Source organism: Ambystoma mexicanum, chromosome 5q (assembly GCF_040938575.1).
Source record: "Ambystoma mexicanum isolate Mex_15411 chromosome 5q, UKY_AmexF1_1, whole genome shotgun sequence".
NCBI classification, from domain to species: Eukaryota; Metazoa; Chordata; class Amphibia; order Caudata; family Ambystomatidae; genus Ambystoma; species Ambystoma mexicanum.
In genome coordinates this window covers 1,355,651,514-1,355,668,055 of record NC_090933.1, presented here as the reverse complement: position 1 = coordinate 1,355,668,055, position 16,542 = coordinate 1,355,651,514, and positions in this window count along the sequence as shown.

Sequence of the window (16,542 nt, the reverse complement as noted above, 5' to 3'; positions counted from 1 at the left end):
TTTGGAGCAGCTCAATTTTGGAGGCTAACGCCTTTTGGATGGTAGCGCACCATTCCTTACTGGAGTTGGTTGGGGTAATAGCTGGGTTTGGGTTTTCCAATTCTTTGAAAATGGAGAAGAGCTCTTTAGAGTTAGAGATGGCTTTGCTAGTACAAGTGTTACATGCCTTAGCTTTGTGGGTAATAATTGCGGTTTTGTAGTTTTTGTTGGCAAATCTAAAAGCATTGTCAGAGTCTGTTGTAGGGGATTTTTTGTTCATATGTTCAGTTGCTCTTTTAGTTCGTTTTAGCAAGCCTAATTCCTCATTAAACCAGAAGTTTGTTCCTTTGTCAGCACGTTGTGTTTTCATTGTTAAAGATGCTACTGTGTCGATAGTGGCGGTAAGGCAATTGTGGTAGGCCTCTGCCAGGAGACAGGTGTTGTCATTAGTGACCATGTTGGAGGACAGCACATCTGTTATGATGGAGGCCAGATTCTCGTCTTTTAGTTTCCGAATATTTCTTGTTTCATAAGTATCTGTTACTTTGGTCATTAAGTGGCTTATCGCCTTTCTAGTAAGGGAGAAGTTTATACTATGGTGGTCAGTCCAATCAAGGGGTACAATCGACTCAATAGATATTTTGGAATTAAGCGTAAGTTTCCAGTCCAGATTTCGACCTTTGATGTGGGTGGGGGCATTCACCAGCTGTGTGAAGTTCATATCTTTGAGTGCAGTGTGCAGGGCTTGTGCTCTGATGTCCTGCTTATCATTGAAGCCTAGATTGATATCACCAAGGATGATACATTGGTATTGGGTTTAGTGAAGGGAGCTAGAAACAAGGGTATCTCTAGGTCTGGATGGGTATTACTATTGGGTGATCTGTAAATGACCAAGAAGTTAAGTGTGGTTTTCTGGTCAGTGGCGAGTTTGGCTAAAAGGAGTTTGTAACCTACTATTTCTTCGATGGGGCAAGATCTGATGTGCAGAGTAGATTTGGCTATTATGGCCACACCACCTCCTTGCACATTAGTTCTTTCAGTCCTGATGATGTTATAGTCTGGTGGGATGGCCAGAGCTAGTAGGGGTCCAGACGCTTGGTGCAGCCAGGTCTCTGTAACTACTAGTAAATCCAGCTGTTGTTCGATAAAGAGGTCATGGATTTCAATGGCGTGGGTTCCTAGTGAGCGGGCATTAATTTTGGCACCTTTAATATTACATGATGGTTCTATTGGTGGCTCTAAGGTGATGACAGGAATCCGATCATCCATGGCACTATTGGGCTGTTTGGCGGTGACTCCAGAGGGCTTCTTATGTTGTTTGTTATTGGGCAGAGGGTTAGTCTTAGGCTGTATGGGCAGAGCGCAGGCTGAGTTATAATGAATGGGAGTCAAGTTGGCGCGTGATCGTAGGCGACAGGGTTGGACTGGGACAAGAAATAGGCCCGGACACCCAAAAAAAAAGTGGCCCACCCCTCGCCTAAAAAAAGAGGCCCATAATGTGTCCATGGGAGTGTAAAACATGGAAGGGGACATTAATGCCTGTGCCCTCCGGACTCGGGGCACACCACAACTCCAGGGGAAACCTGAGGCAAAATGGTGTTGCCCCGGCACCCTGATCTGCCAGAGAGAGAGTGTGGTTGTGTGTGTGGGGCAGTGAGAGGGCTGGGCCTTATGATTTGAGTACTTAGAACAGCATACACTGTCCTTATCGTGTGTGCTCCTTTGCAACCAAATATAGAATCGTCTCAGGCTGGACATTCAAGCACTGCCAGTTTCCCAAGTCACAGCGGAGCAGACACACGCACACAGTGTCAGTGGCTCTGCAGGTCATTAAGGTGCGAAGGTTGCAAACGCATATCTTTTATCAGTGGCACTGGCAGAGCCTTTCATATGCCTGCACATTTCCAACTCAAAGAACTCACAAAACACCAGTTACCTTGAAAATCTGTGCCAGTTAGTGAGCAACACAAAAAAGCACCCATTGAAAGTTTTGCTATATCCATGATGCCTACTGTCCTGACATGCAAAACAATAAAGTTTCATTAAGTCACTAATCAAATGTTTTCGACATCATGAATAACAGCGAGCTGGAAGTTTGTGACACATCATCTGTACTTCTGTCTTTGTGTATTACAAAAATACACAACTTCATTTATGGCATGTCTTCAATCACTGAAAGTACCAGGAGATAACTGCCTGTCCCGGGCCATGAATCCTAGCGCGCCCCGCCTCCCCCTTGAAGGGGCGTCGGCAGGCCCACACCGGTCGCGCGCCCCCCTCCCCTGAATCTATGCAGAGGCCTTGTTCACTTGAGAGGGCAGGGCTTCCGTGGGTAAGTGTTTGGCAGAGGCCTGAGTAGGCCAGTAAGCACTATACAGGAAGCCTACTTACATAAGGAGGAGGCCCCTGTAAACACATTGATACAGCTCTGGTCAAAAGATAGAGAACTGGCCTGTTTGCTAAATCCTATTTCAGGAAGGGTGGTGCCTACGAAAAGCTGGGTTGAAATTCTGTGCTTCTGATTCTTTTCCTCTTTGATCCTTTTGTCTAGTAAAATTGTCCAGAATTGGAAAGCGGATGGTTGTGATATGTGCAAAGGATAAAATGGCCATATAGAAACTGCAGGGGCTAAGGGGAAGTTCGACCAAGATGCACGTTTACCGGAAAACGATTTGGTTCTTGGAGTGACACGCACAGCTTCTAGTAACTAAGTTATACGAGCTACTGATCCATAGACAGTCTCAAGGTGCCCCAATGCAGCCAGCAAGGAAGGAAGGTCAGGTTATTCAGTTGTCACGGTATGGCAGGCTCTGGAAGGCGTGTGGGATCAAGAGAGGGAGTGGGTTCATAGATTGTGTTCCAGAGGGGCAGCAGGGGACGAGCCAGTCACATCACCCATGGCAGCACGCGCCTAGTACTTTATGCACACTCTACCAGAACACGTTTAAATGCGGGCATCCGGGGAAATGCGGGGTGCCTTAGGGGGCTGACAGTATTACACTCAATCTCTTGCCAAATTCTCCAGTTGCTGAAGAAAATCCTTCCAACCTCACTGAAAATGCAGACAGCTGGGCAATGTCCACATGTCTTGCAGCTAATCAAGCCCTTGCAAAGAAGGATAGATGTTACTGACCCAAATATTAGAAAAAAATCTGACCTGACCTGACCGTTTTTTACTCACCAATTGATATAACCCTAATCACAATTTGATGGGACAGTGCTGCACCCCGACAAGCTGATTGACTAAACATAACTTTGAGCAGTTATCTTGCAAACTTCCTCTGACTGGTGACGTTGGGGCAAAATCATGACAGTACTAAGCTCCCCTACTCCATGGCGTTGCAGGTGCTTTTGTTATTTATTTATTTTATTTTTCTATCGCTAAACCGGCCCAGGCTAGGCGGAATGAAACCCTCCCCTAGGGACTGATGTCGATTTCGGCCCGGCCACAGCCCGATTGGCCATTGGGCCAATCCGAAAGCCTGGTAGGCGATGTAGTCTGGTGGTACCCTGAATCGAATAAGTAGTCGAATCAACCAGATTATTTAAGCCGTGATCCTGATGTATCAGGGATGTCAGCTTAGCAGGCGGTGAGATCTTTGAATTTTTCAGTAGTGCTTAGGGTATTGAGGGTGTCCTGGATAGGCAAGAATGGAGGTGTGGCAGGTAGAAAAGGTGTGGGACAAGGGATGGGATGGTGCTGGTAGCAGACTATTCTGGAGAGGCCGTTTCCATGACTAATGTAGGAGCTACCCTAGCAGGGTGAGCAATCTGGCACAATGCAAAATGGGAACATAATGGTAAATAGCAAAGCAAACGTGCCTGTATGCTCGGTGCGAGGACAGCTACAGCAGTGCTGAAATCTGCGCATTAGTGCCAGCCGCCTAAATCCAAGTGGCGTTGCTCTATGACGAGTAGGACTGTCAGTAAGTCTAGAGCCAAGTAACAGGTTTTAGGACGAGCTGGAGAGAATCACAAGCAATTCTTCCCTGATAATGTAGCCATTGCAGCGGGCAGTACAGGCTAAACAAAGTAAGGCAGACAGGCATAATAGATGTAGGTGTGTTAAGTACGAGTATTGCGTAAGATGTGATATGATATAGCATTTATAACGCGCCCATACACAAGTGTTTCAAGGCGGCCCATGAGGTCAAGTTAACACAATACAATCCATATTGGCCTATATAATAATGAGATAGCAACATAGCACCATGTCGCTAGATGACAGCCCGCAGTGGTACTAGCAGCAAAAGGCTGTATGCAGTGGGCAACTATAATACCGTAGGCCGGTTCGGCTTGAAAGCAGAGGGCAGGTTCAGCAATGATGCCAAGGGCTAGTACAGCAACATTAATGTGTTAGTTTTACAAAGGTGAGGCATCCAGTTTCAAAGGTGAGGCATGGAAAGGTACTCACATACAGTCCTTGTGCGGCAGAAGTTGCATTTCAGGGGCAGGCTTTGGTCAGCATGATACCAGTATGCAAGCTAAGATCAGCGCAAGGCCCGTGCGCAGTACATGCCAGGCTACTGCCAACATGTGGGCAGACAGGTTACATTACGCAGTAAGCATCATACTATCAGTATCAATGTGATACTAGGGACCGTATAGAGGCAGTCAACAGCCTGAGGCTGGATGCAATGACGAAGCAGTCTAGAGGAGAGCTGATTATTGTAGCAGCGGCTCAACCAGTTGTAGAGCTGAACCGCGCGTAGAGGTGGGCTCCGTTTTCTGTACGGGTCGGAGCAACGTGGTGCGGTTTGTGCAATGGTGCTACGCCCGCTGCAGTCTTCAACAATTCACAGTTCAGCCGGCGCTGAAACGAAGCTGCAGTTCTGGTTTCTATTCTGCTATTGGACTAGCTCAGATGGAGGATAGCCGACAAGCCAAGCGCGCAGACACCATTGCCAATTGCCAGATACCAAGGCTGTGTGTAGGCGTAAAGCAGAACAATATTCCTCTGTAAGGCGGCAATGCAAGGCAGGATAGAGGCAGTGGCATCAGGTGATGCAGGGTGTGCACGGCAATGTGAAGGTGATGCTAGGCTTAGAGAGAGGATGCAACCATATATAGTGGTGTATTGGCCGCATGTCGCACTCAGTCTACCTTAGGTCCATTGGAAAGTTTGAAGCGCAGGTGTGCGAGCTATGGGGCAGTTACTCGCGTAGTCTCACCGTGCCCGTTGTAGGGTAGTTTGGGTTCTAGTCAATCGGCGTGTTGCAGGCAGCGCAGGTTTCCTGGTTTAGAGCCTGGTGCAGGCGGTCGCAGACTGAATGTGGTAAAGGGGGGATATAAGCAATGGAGCTGCGCTATTTAGGGGATGCCATGCTCCTGGCTCGTTAGGCTCGGTCAAGCTCAGACCGGAGCCTTATTCGAGCATTTCTCGGGGGCTGGCTTCCATCTTCCAGTCTCCCGCAATAGGCTAATTGCAGTGGTGGGGACCAATCAGATGCGACAGCAATAATCTCCACTCTCAGATCTCAGCGTTTACAATGGCGGCCATCTTATGAAAGCAAACCTCACAGTTTGCATATACACGGTGGTTTGCAAATGCCATATCACTATCAGCACCCACTGCATGGAACAGCGGCCAGGACAGAGATGGATAATGATGCGGGACAATTGCAAATATTAGCTGTAGTATTGTAGCTCACAGATTGTTAGAGATCAGTGCCTCAGTATTAGCCCACAGGCTTACCTCGGATTAAAGAAGGTTGGGGTGGAGGTCAAACTGCTCCAGCAGTTCGCGAGGGAAGGGAGCTCTTGCGCCTCGCTTCCGCGATAGTGAATGTGGCGGTAGGGGATGAAGCGGTGGGGGATGAACCAGCCATCCCATTTGCTGAACAGCAAGACTCACAATTAATATAGAAGACTATTTTAATTTTTGGCATTTTGCACTGCAACCATACTGTGGATTGATTTCATTTTTACACCATTTTTTGTGTAATTTCCAGGTGGTTTTGGTGGTATAAAATGCATCTACCTGTGACTCTGGGAACTGTAATGGCAAGTTAGACGCATTTTCTGGCTGATCTGAACATGTTACAAATATGAGAGTTGATGAAAAGGTGGAAAATGAAATTCGGGATATGCTTAATAACTTACATCTTCATAACTGTTGTGCATTTTATGGAAATAACAAAACTGTGACTCATGGCCATGCTACATCGTACAGATTTGGCAGTTGGCTTATTTTATTCCCCATGATCAGCTCAAACAGAAAATATGTTTAGTATGGCAGTTGCTAGTTCAATTATGAAGTTGTGATACACAACTAGTTTTTGCCAAAAAGTTGAAAGGAGAACAAATAGGAAAAGACAGATGTTGCTGCAAACCCCTTAACCAATCCTGACTGGGGGTGAAGAGAGAGGCTAACTGTCCAATTCTAGCGTGAGGGATTATTGCAGGGTACTTTCTCTAGATAGTAAAATTGGTGAGGTAATTTCTGCTATGTAAGGGGGAACTGTACTAGGACACACACACAGAAACTGGGGAGACAGAAAAGAGGAGGAGGGAGAGAAGGCTGCTGAAACTTATCATTTTTGAGAGTGAAGTGACCAGACCCCTGCCCTATCTTTCCAGAGTATCCTGAGATACAGCTGGCTCTCCGGATCCTTAAACAAAGGCTTGCTATGCAAGTAGCAATAACCCCAGCCCTAAATTGCATAATCCCTTCATCCTTGCAGCATTGCATCCAATATTTCCCCATTAAAAATTCACCATTGAAAACTCCAATTGCCAGTGTAGTTCAGTCATCTCCCCTTGAACAATCTCTTGTTTTCTCGTGTATATTAGCAAATCCCCATTGAAAACACCCTCATTTGTCTGTGTGAATCCTTAGTATTTTTGTAAGTAAATCAATTAATTCCACCATTTCATTCCACGGGATTGGGATTTTTGGAATTTGAAACCAGCAATCTTTCTCCCAGTGTTTTTGTTAATTGTTATAGTTATCAAGTGTTGCCCAAAAGAATTAATCCCATTGTGACCTGAGAAACAAATTTGTTGCTGTGTTTGACCCTTTAAGTGCCACCAACAAGCAGGCTCGTCGGTAGCAGGCGCAACAGGTTGCCACCGACGAGCCGGCTCGTCGGTTTAGGCACTCTGTTTTGCTCGATCCCTGCAATGCAGGGATCGAGCAAAACTGTAATCCAACCCCCGGGCTATGTGAGGGGGAGGTCCCCCATCACTGCCAGGGGGCTGGATTACTTTCAGTTTCACGTCGGCGTGCGTTACGCACGTCGGCGTGAAACTGAAAGTAAATTCCCCGCAGCAGCCATTTTGGCTGCTGCGGGGACGAGAGAAGGTAAGAGACCTTCTTGTTCCGCCTCGATCTCGGGCTGTATTTCAAGCCGGAGATCGAGGCAGGTATTGTTGGAAAGGGGAGATCCTCCCCTTTCCAACGATACACATTGTGTGGCATTGCTGCCCGTGGATCGGGCGCAGGGCGCGCGATCCGCGGGCAGCAATGCCACTGGATCAGTACAGATCCGTTTGTGACGTGGGGGGAGGGGGGCTGCTTACTAGGTAAGCGGCTCCCATCCCCCCGTGGCCCCAAAGCATGGGGCCACAGCACCAGAGACCCCTGGGGGCAGATGATCACTGCCCCCAGGGGTGAAAAAAGAAAAAAAAATCGAGGGATGGGGGAGGTGGGAGGGGATTTGGGGCCCTGGGGCCCACTAGACTACCAGGGATATGACAAAAAGTGGTGTCCCTGGAAAGGGGAGGTTCTCCCCTTTCCAAGGACACCACTGATATGACAAAGGGGGTGGGGGTGGGGGTGAGAGTGCCCCCTCAGTTGCAGTATAACATTCGCTGCCAATTTAGGGTACCCCTCAGCCCCCCCCTAAAAATCAGCCTACGATTTTGTATTATTTTCTTTGTTTACCCAACTTCGCTTGGCGCTGATGGCCACATTAGTGTGCCAATCTGGCCCCAGGGTGCCTAAACCCTACTGCCCCATCGATTGGGGGTCCTGCCCCACCTTTTGTGGTGGCCCTCTCCCCCCACAGCCCAAATGGCTGGGGGGGACACCTCATGCAGCCCTCCCTGAGCCTCCCAGCAAGGACTGCATGATGTGCCCCCCCTCCGTTCGGTGTGGGTCAGGAGAGAGCCACCACAAAAGGTGGGGCAGGACCCCCAATAGATGGGGCAGCAGGGTTTCGGCACCCTGGGGCAGAATGGCACACTAATGTGGCCATCTGCGCCAAGCGACCTTGGGTAAACAAAAAAAAAATCCTAAATCGTAAACTGCATTTTAGGGGGGGCTGAGGGGCACCCTAAATTGGCAGCGAATGTTGTACTGCAACGGGGGGTGGCACTCACCCCCACCCCACCCCAAATGGAGGGCCCCACCTCATGCAACCCTCCCTGGGGGCAGATATCTGCTCCTAGGAAGGGGCCTCTGACCCCAGGGAGGGATGCATGAGGTGGGGCCTCCCCTATCTGATGCCAGGGAGGGATGCATGAGGTGGGGACCTCCATTTGGGGTGGGGGGGAGTCCCCCCCATTGCAGTACAACATTTGCTGCCAATTTAGGGTGCCCCTCAGCCCCCCCTAAAAAGCAGCCTAGGATTTTGTATTATTTTCTTTGTTTTCCCAACTTCGCTTGGCGCTGATGGCCACATTAGTGTGCCAATCTGGCTCCAGGGTGCCCAAACCCTACTGCCCCATCTATTGGCGGTCCTGCCCCACCTTTTGTGGAGGGGGGTGTACCTCACGCAGCAGTTTGTAGGAGGCCCAGGGAGGCATGCGTGAGGTGCCCCCACCACCCATTTGGGGTAAGGGGGGAGAGGCCCCCCAAAAATGGTGGGACAGGCCCCCCAGTGGGTGGGGCAGTAAGGTTTGGGCTCCCCGAGGCCAGATTGGCACATCAATGTGCCTCGCTGCACCAAGGAGAGTTGGGTTACCAAAGGAAAAAAGTGAAAATGGTGGAACGCTTTTTAGGGGGGGCGGTGGGGCACCCCAAAGGGTCGGGGAATTTTCTAATGGGATGGGGTGTTGAACCCCCTGCCCCCCACCCGCTATGGAGTGGGTGCCATGTCATGCAGCCCTCCCTGGGACCAGATATCTGCTCCTAGGAACGGACGCCTGAGCCCAGGGAGGAGTGCAGGACCGCCCCCCCTTATCTGCCCCTGGGGAGCGGTACATGAGATGGGCCGCACCTCCAATTGGGGTGGGGGTGGATTCCCACGGGTGTCCTCTTTTGGGAAATGCATGGGGTTCCCTGTTTTCCTTGCTGGCTTTAACACCCTAGGCCCAAATCTGTAGGTTGCCCACATGAACAAAATGGTCAGTGGCGAAAGGCTTGGGGTTCCCAGTGGGTTACCCTTTTCCTTTTGCACCCCCAGTAGGTGCACCCACACATGTGAGGTACCGTTTTCATTGGGAAACGTGTGGGGATGTGGCAACGTAGGCCATGTGTTGTTGGCAGTGTGTTTCGATGGGTGGCCAGAGCGAAAATGTCTGAGAATTGTCTTCATTTCCAGCCAATTTCAGAGACATTTCCCTGTGTCCACTCACCGAAACACGTCGCCAACAACAGATGTCATACCTTCTCGCATTCCCACAGGTGTCTCGATGAAAAAGGTACCTCAAATGTGTGGGTGCACCTACCGGGGGCGCAAAAGGAAAAGGGTAACCCACTGGGAACCCCAAGCCTTTCGTCAGAGCACAATTTGTTCATGTGGGCAACGTACAGATTTGGGCCTAGGGTGTCGAAGCCAGCAAGGAAAACAGGGAACCCCATGCATTTCCCAAAAGAGGACACCCGTGGGAATGCGCAGAGGTCTGACTTGCACGAAGCGACCCAGAATTTATTACCCAGAACCCCAGACAAAGTGAACATGTGTTTTTTCCCCACCAAATATCACACTTTGTCGGGAATTGTGGCTAATAAAAACTGGGGCAATTTGCACAAGGCAGACCTCTGTGGATTCCCATGGGTGTCCTCTTTTGGGAAATGCCTGGGGTTCCCTGTTTCCCTTGCTGGCTTCGACACCCTAGGCCCAAATCTGTAGGTTGCCCACATGAACAAAATGGGCAGTGGCGAAAGGCTTGGGGTTACTTGTGTTTTAGGCTTTCCCCTTGGCGGCCAGGTAGGTGCACCCACACATGTGAGGCACCGTTTTCATTCGGGACACCTGTGGGAACGCGGGACGGTAGGCCATGTGTTTTTGAGGGCGTGTTTCGATGGGTGAGCCGAGCAAAATGTGCGGAAAATGCGTTTTTTTCCCCACATTTCGGACTTTGCGGGGGTATCTGGGTAATAAATTCTGGGGCGATGTGTGCAAATCATACCTCTGCAGATTCCCACGGGTGTCCTCTTTTCGGAAATGCATGGGGTTCCCCGTTTTCCTCGGTGGCTTGGACACCCGAGGCCCATATCTGTATGTTGCGCCGGTCGGCAGAGCGTCTCAAATTCCGGTCAGAAAACAGACTTGGGGTTACTTGTGTTTTAGGCTTTCCCCTTGGCGGCCAGGTAGGTGCACCCACACATGTGAGGCACCATTTTCATTCGGGACACCTGTGGGAACGTGGGACGGTAGGCCATGTGCTGTTGGGGGCATGTTTCGATGGGTGAGCCGAGCGAAATGTGCGGAAAATGCATTGTTTTTCCCGCATTTCGGATTTTGTCGGGGTGTCTGGGTAATAAATTCTGGGGCGATTTGGGCATATCATACCTCTGTGGATTCTCACGGATGTCCTCTTTTCGTAAATGCATGGGGTTCCCTCTTTTCCCCGGTGGCTTGGACACCCGAGGCCCATATCTGTATGTTGTGCCGGTCGGAAGAGCGTCTCATATTCCGGTCAGAAAACAGACTTGGGGTTACTTGTGTTTTAGGCTTTCCCCTTGGCGGCCAGGTAGGTGCACCCACACATGTGAGGTACCATTTTCATCGGGACACTTGTGGGAACGCGGGACAGTAGGCCATGTTGTTGGGGGCGTGTTTCGATGGGTGAGCCGAGCAAAATGTGCGGAAAATGCGTTTTTCCCCACATTTCGGACTTTGCAGCGGTGTCTGGGTAATAAATTCTGGGGCGATTTGGGCATATATTACCTCTGCAGATTCCCACGGGTGTCCTCTTTTCGGAAATGCATGGGGTTCCCTGTTTTCCTCGGTAGCTTGGACACCCGAGGCCCATATCTGTATGTTGCGCCGGTCGGCAGAGCGTCTCAAATTCCGGTCAGAAAACAGACTTGGGGTTACTTGTGTTTTAGGCTTTCCCCTTGGCGGCCAGGTAGGTGCACCCACACATGTGGGGTACCGTTTTCATCGGGACACCTGTGGGAATGCGGGACGGTAAGCCATGTGCCACTGGGGGCGTGTTTCGATGGGTGAGCCGAGTGAAATTTGCGGAAAATGAATTTTTTTCCCCACATTTTGGACTTTGTGGGGGTGTCTGGGTAATAAATTCTGGGGCGATTTGGGCATATCATACCTCTGCAGATTCCCACTGATGTCCTCTTTTCGGAAATGCATGGGGTTCCCTGTTTTCCCCGGTGGCTTGGACACCCGAGGCCCATATCTGTATGTTGTGCCGGTCGGAAGAGCGTCTCATATTCCGGTCAGAAAACAGACTTGGGGTTACTTGTGTTTTAGGCTTTCCCCTTGGTGGCCAGGTAGGTGCACCCACACATGTGAGGTACCATTTTCATCGGGACACCTGTGGGAACGTGGGATGGTAGGCCATGTGTTGTTGGGGGCGTGTTTCGATGGGTGAGCCGAGCAAAATGTGCGGAAAATGCGTTTTTTTCCCACATTTCGGACTTTGCGGGGGTGTCTGGGTAATACATTCTGGGGCGATTTGGGCATATCATACCTCTGCGGATTCCCACGGGTGTCCTCTTCTGGGAAATGCATGGGGTTCCCTGTTTTCCCCGGTGGCTTGGACACCCGAGGCCCATATCTGTATGTTGTGCCGGTCGGCAGACCGTCTCAAATTCCGGTCAGAAAACAGACTTGGGGTTACTTGTGTTTTAGGCTTTCCCTGTGGCGGCCAGGTAGGTGCACCCACACATGTGAAGTACCGTTTTCATCGGGACACCTGTGGGAACGCGGGACGGTAGGCCATGTGTTGTTGAGGGCGTGTTTCGATGGGTGAGCCGAGCAAAATGTGCGGAAAATGCGTTTTTTTCCCACATTTCGGACTTTGCGGGGGTGTCTGGGTAATACATTCTGGGGAGATTTGGGCATATCATACCTCTGTGGATTCCCACGGGTGTCCTCTTCTGGGAAATGCATGGGGTTCCCTGTTTTCCCCGGTGGCTTGGACACTCGAGGCCCATATCTGTATGTTGTGCCGGTCGGCAGAGCGTCTCAAATTCCGGTCAGAAAACAGACTTGGGGTTACTTGTGTTTTAGGCTTTCCCCGTGGCGGCCAGGTAGGTGCACCCACACATGTGAGGTACTGTTTTCATCGGGACACCTGTGGGAACGCTGGACGGTAGGCCATGTGTTGTTGAGGGCGTGTTTCGATGGGTGAGCCGAGCAAAATGTGCGGAAAATGCATTTTTTCCCCCACATTTCGGACTTTGCGGGGGTGTCTGGGTAATACATTCTGGGGCGATCTGGGCATATCATACCTCTGCGCATTCCCACGGGTGTCCTCTTTTCGTAAATGCATGGGGTTCCCTGTTTTCCCTGGTGGCTTGGACACCCGAGGCCCATATCTGTATGTTGTGCCGGTCGGCAGAGCGTCTCAAATTCCGGTCAGAAAACAGACTTGGGGTTACTTGTGTTTTAGGCTTTCCCCTTGGCGGCCAGGTAGGTGCACCCACACATGTGAGGCACCGTTTTCATTGGGGACACCTGTGGGAAGGCGGGACAGTAGGCCATGTGCTGTTGAGGGCGTGTTTCGATGGGTGAGCCGAGCAAAATGCGTTTTTTTCCCCACATTTCGGACTTTGCGGGGGTGTCTGGGTAATACATTCTGGGGCGATCTGGGCATATCCTACCTCTGCGCATTCCCACGGGTGTCCTCTTTTCGTAAATGCATGGGGTTCCCTGTTTTCCCTGGTGGCTTGGACACCCGAGGCCCATATCTGTATGTTGTGCCGGTCGGCAGAGCGTCTCAAATTCCGGTCAGAAAACAGACTTGGGGTTACTTGTGTTTTAGGCTTTACCCTTGGTGGCCAGGTAGATGCACCCACACATGTGAGGTATCGTTTTCATTGGGACACCTGTGGGAACGCGGGACGGTAGGCCATGTGTTGTGTTTGTGTGGTTTTCATAACGTTTTGACCCATTTGCTGGTGGCCTTTGTCACACAACCCTTTGATTTCCCAAATGTGACCTACATTTAGTCGCTGCTTTAGTCACCGTACACTTTTGTAACCTGCACAAGTCACCTACCGTTGAAAAGGTCTGCCTGTGCTCTTTCAAAAAATGTATGCTTGCCATTCCTCACCACATTGTTTTTCCCGATTTACACATGGTAAGTGCGTCTGTTCAGGCCGTGAGCGCAAAACTCCTGTGTACCATGTCTCAGTGCTTGGCTTGTGGTATTGCTTGTTTTGTAAAACACTACAAAAAATGTGTGCTCTCCTAACTGCAAGAGTCGGGGGAATGTAGCGGTGCATTGCTTTTCTCAAAATTCATAGAAGCCATTGCCGTACCAAGCCAACCATGTCCAACACATACCTTTTTTTTTCGGTCATTTTCCCGCTTTTCCCCCAATCTATGGCAGTTTCCCCCACCTAGTTGTTTTCTGACCTATGCAAATCACCCCTTCCGAAACTTGGAATTGTGTCTAGTTTTCAGAAATACTTGCCTTTCTGTCCTCCAATTCGGCTTTCCTACCCTTTTCTTCCATTCCGTCCATGCATGTCCAATTGGCAAAAATGGCCAAAATCGCCTACCTCTCACAAAACGGTTGATAACCACATCAAAATAATTTTATTTCGTTTCCACTCAACCTGTTCTTGAAAGCCAGGAAATTAGGGAATTCAGCACAGCAAACCATTCGTTCCTATCTCTTACAAGGAAAAAAACACAGGTTCTTTGCACATCATTTTATTGGCATTTTTTGAAAAAACCCAACATTTTCGCCCTTTTTGCTTATTTTCTCTCACCCCCCTAGAGCAACCTAGGATTCCTGGGTGGCGTTACGACCGCCTACATGTGGGAAAAAAAGGAGCCAAATTTGGCCGAGATACCTCATGTAACAAAAAGTTACAAGCCTTTGAATGGCCACATACCGAAATCACCAAAAAAGGCCCTGGAAGTGGGGAGAAATTCCCATGGCACTGAAGGGGTTAAATTGTACCTTGATAAAAGAATTTCCATTTGCCAGTGTTCAATTGGAAAGTTAATAATGAAGCTCTAATGAAAACCGAAGCAATTTGTTACCTCAGAGTGTTGTTCAACACCTCAATCAGAGAATGGAGCTGGACCTTTGATGTCCTATCCCGTATGAAGATTTTCGCTCAACAAGGTTCGAAACTGCATGCTAAATATGGCAAATTCTCTCTGCAACCTATAATAATCCTTTACATGCAAAAAGTTTCTCCTGCAGTTACATTTGGAAGCGAGGCAGGGTGGAACATAAATGCGGTTTTTTGGACTCAAATTGAGGGGTTTTTCTGGCGAAAAGTCTTGAAATTACCTCAATGTCTATGTAAGAGGATTCAATTCAACACTACAGCTAAGTCAATGCCTAGTCTGGGATACTGAATGGAAACCCTTATTGATATATCTTTATGTCCAGTTCATGCGTTCTGGATGACTACCCCTATATAACACCCCTCTCTTTGAATCCCCCTGACCCCACTGAGCCAAGAAGTAGTTCTGTTTTGCAAGTTAAAAGGTTTATTGGATAATTTAAACAATAGATATATATATCACACTTTATAATAATTTAATAATTGAATATCACACTGAATCTGAGCAGTAATCAATAATGGATAGTCTGGCACTAGCACTATCGTTTTGGGGTCCTAGGACAGCCTAGGATCTCAGCTTCCAGATGAAAGTTACTGCAAGTCTCTAGCACAAACGGTTACGGAGATATGAGCGATTAAATAAAGGTCCTTTTTCAGATTTGAAATTTTAAAGTTCAAAAAGACAAGTGCAGCTTGCAACTAGAAAATGACAGGTGACAGCTTTACAAATGACAGTTCTACTTAGATTAAAATAGGATTGAATTATATTATTTTAACTAAGAGATTGGTTCTGCACAGTTATACTAGGTACTCACACTATATTCTTGAATTAGAATGGGCCTCGCCACGGATCTGGTCAGGTTTTAGACTGGACTCTGGTCTGGTCTCTGCACTTCACAGTGATCTGGGTCAGCTCTCTCTCTAGCCTCTCTGGATTCTGGAGATTGATGGATTTGAAGTCTGGATCTCTCTGCACAGCTTTCTCTAGAGATTGATGGAGGTAAAGTATGGATTTCCCCGGCAGAGCGTCCCGCAGCAAATGGATTTGAAGGTCCCTATCTGTCCTGTCTGTCTGCTTTTATGTGTTTTGAAAATGGGTGTGTGTGCAGCATCACTAGGCTCTACCCCTCCCCACTTGTCATTGGCCAAGCTTTCATTTCTCCCCTGATTGGGGGAGCTAAATTGTGTCAGAGTGATGTCATTTTACAGCCTGCAGAAAGCCCACTCCTCCTGTCAACTTGCACACAAATCTAGATTTGAACCAAATACATATTTGCAGAGGTACATATTGTTTTAAAATCATATGCACCCATCACATATCACAGGAGGTATATCCTGTCCAAATCTGCTCTTTCTGGGAGCTTGCATTCAGAAATGGCGACATTTGCACTTTTTAACTGGTTTCGCAATATCGGACATTACCCCAAATTTACACACATGTGCGCAAGGAGTATGGACATTAGTTGATGAAGTGTCAGATTTTTCACATGCACACATTTTGAGTAATATCCTCTTTTCCGCTAAAACCCCCCTGAACATACCACCGGGTCCTAACACGTCTTAAAATGTGGGCAGAAAAATCACAAGAATTATGGTATCATTTAAATAATTTTCACAAGTCCGCTCTATGAATGATCCATCTTTTTCTAAAACTATATTCTGGCTATAGGGGTGTGTCTTTTCAGGTCACATGGTACAGAAACCAGTCTTTCCAGTTTCTGCCAAGCTCAGAGACCCTGCCCCTCCCAGCTTCTACCAAGAGGAAGCTGTTTTACGACATCTGCAATAAACCATCTGCCTGGGTGAAGGGGGTTGCATTGTTCAGAGCTCCTGTATTCTGTGGGGGCTCCCCTTAATTCAATTATCAGAGAGATGGCATATCCTTAGTGTGGCCAGCAGGAAACAGCCAGGCCTGGGAAGTTACTTGTGAATCAAGTTTCACTTCTGATGGGGGTAGTTGCCAGGCAAAATTGGAATCTCTTTAAGCCAGTTTTTAGCCACATGTCATTTCTGTTCCCCAGTTTTCTGCATTCAAATAACTAACAATTTTTTACATATGCAGCTAGAATGCTGATTCTAAGTTTAAAACTATGACATTTAAACAATTGCAGCCTATGTGACACTCAAAAGTAGGTCACTCATTTCTTTTAAACATTTAGATTTTTAGTGTCTTTCAGTCCAAA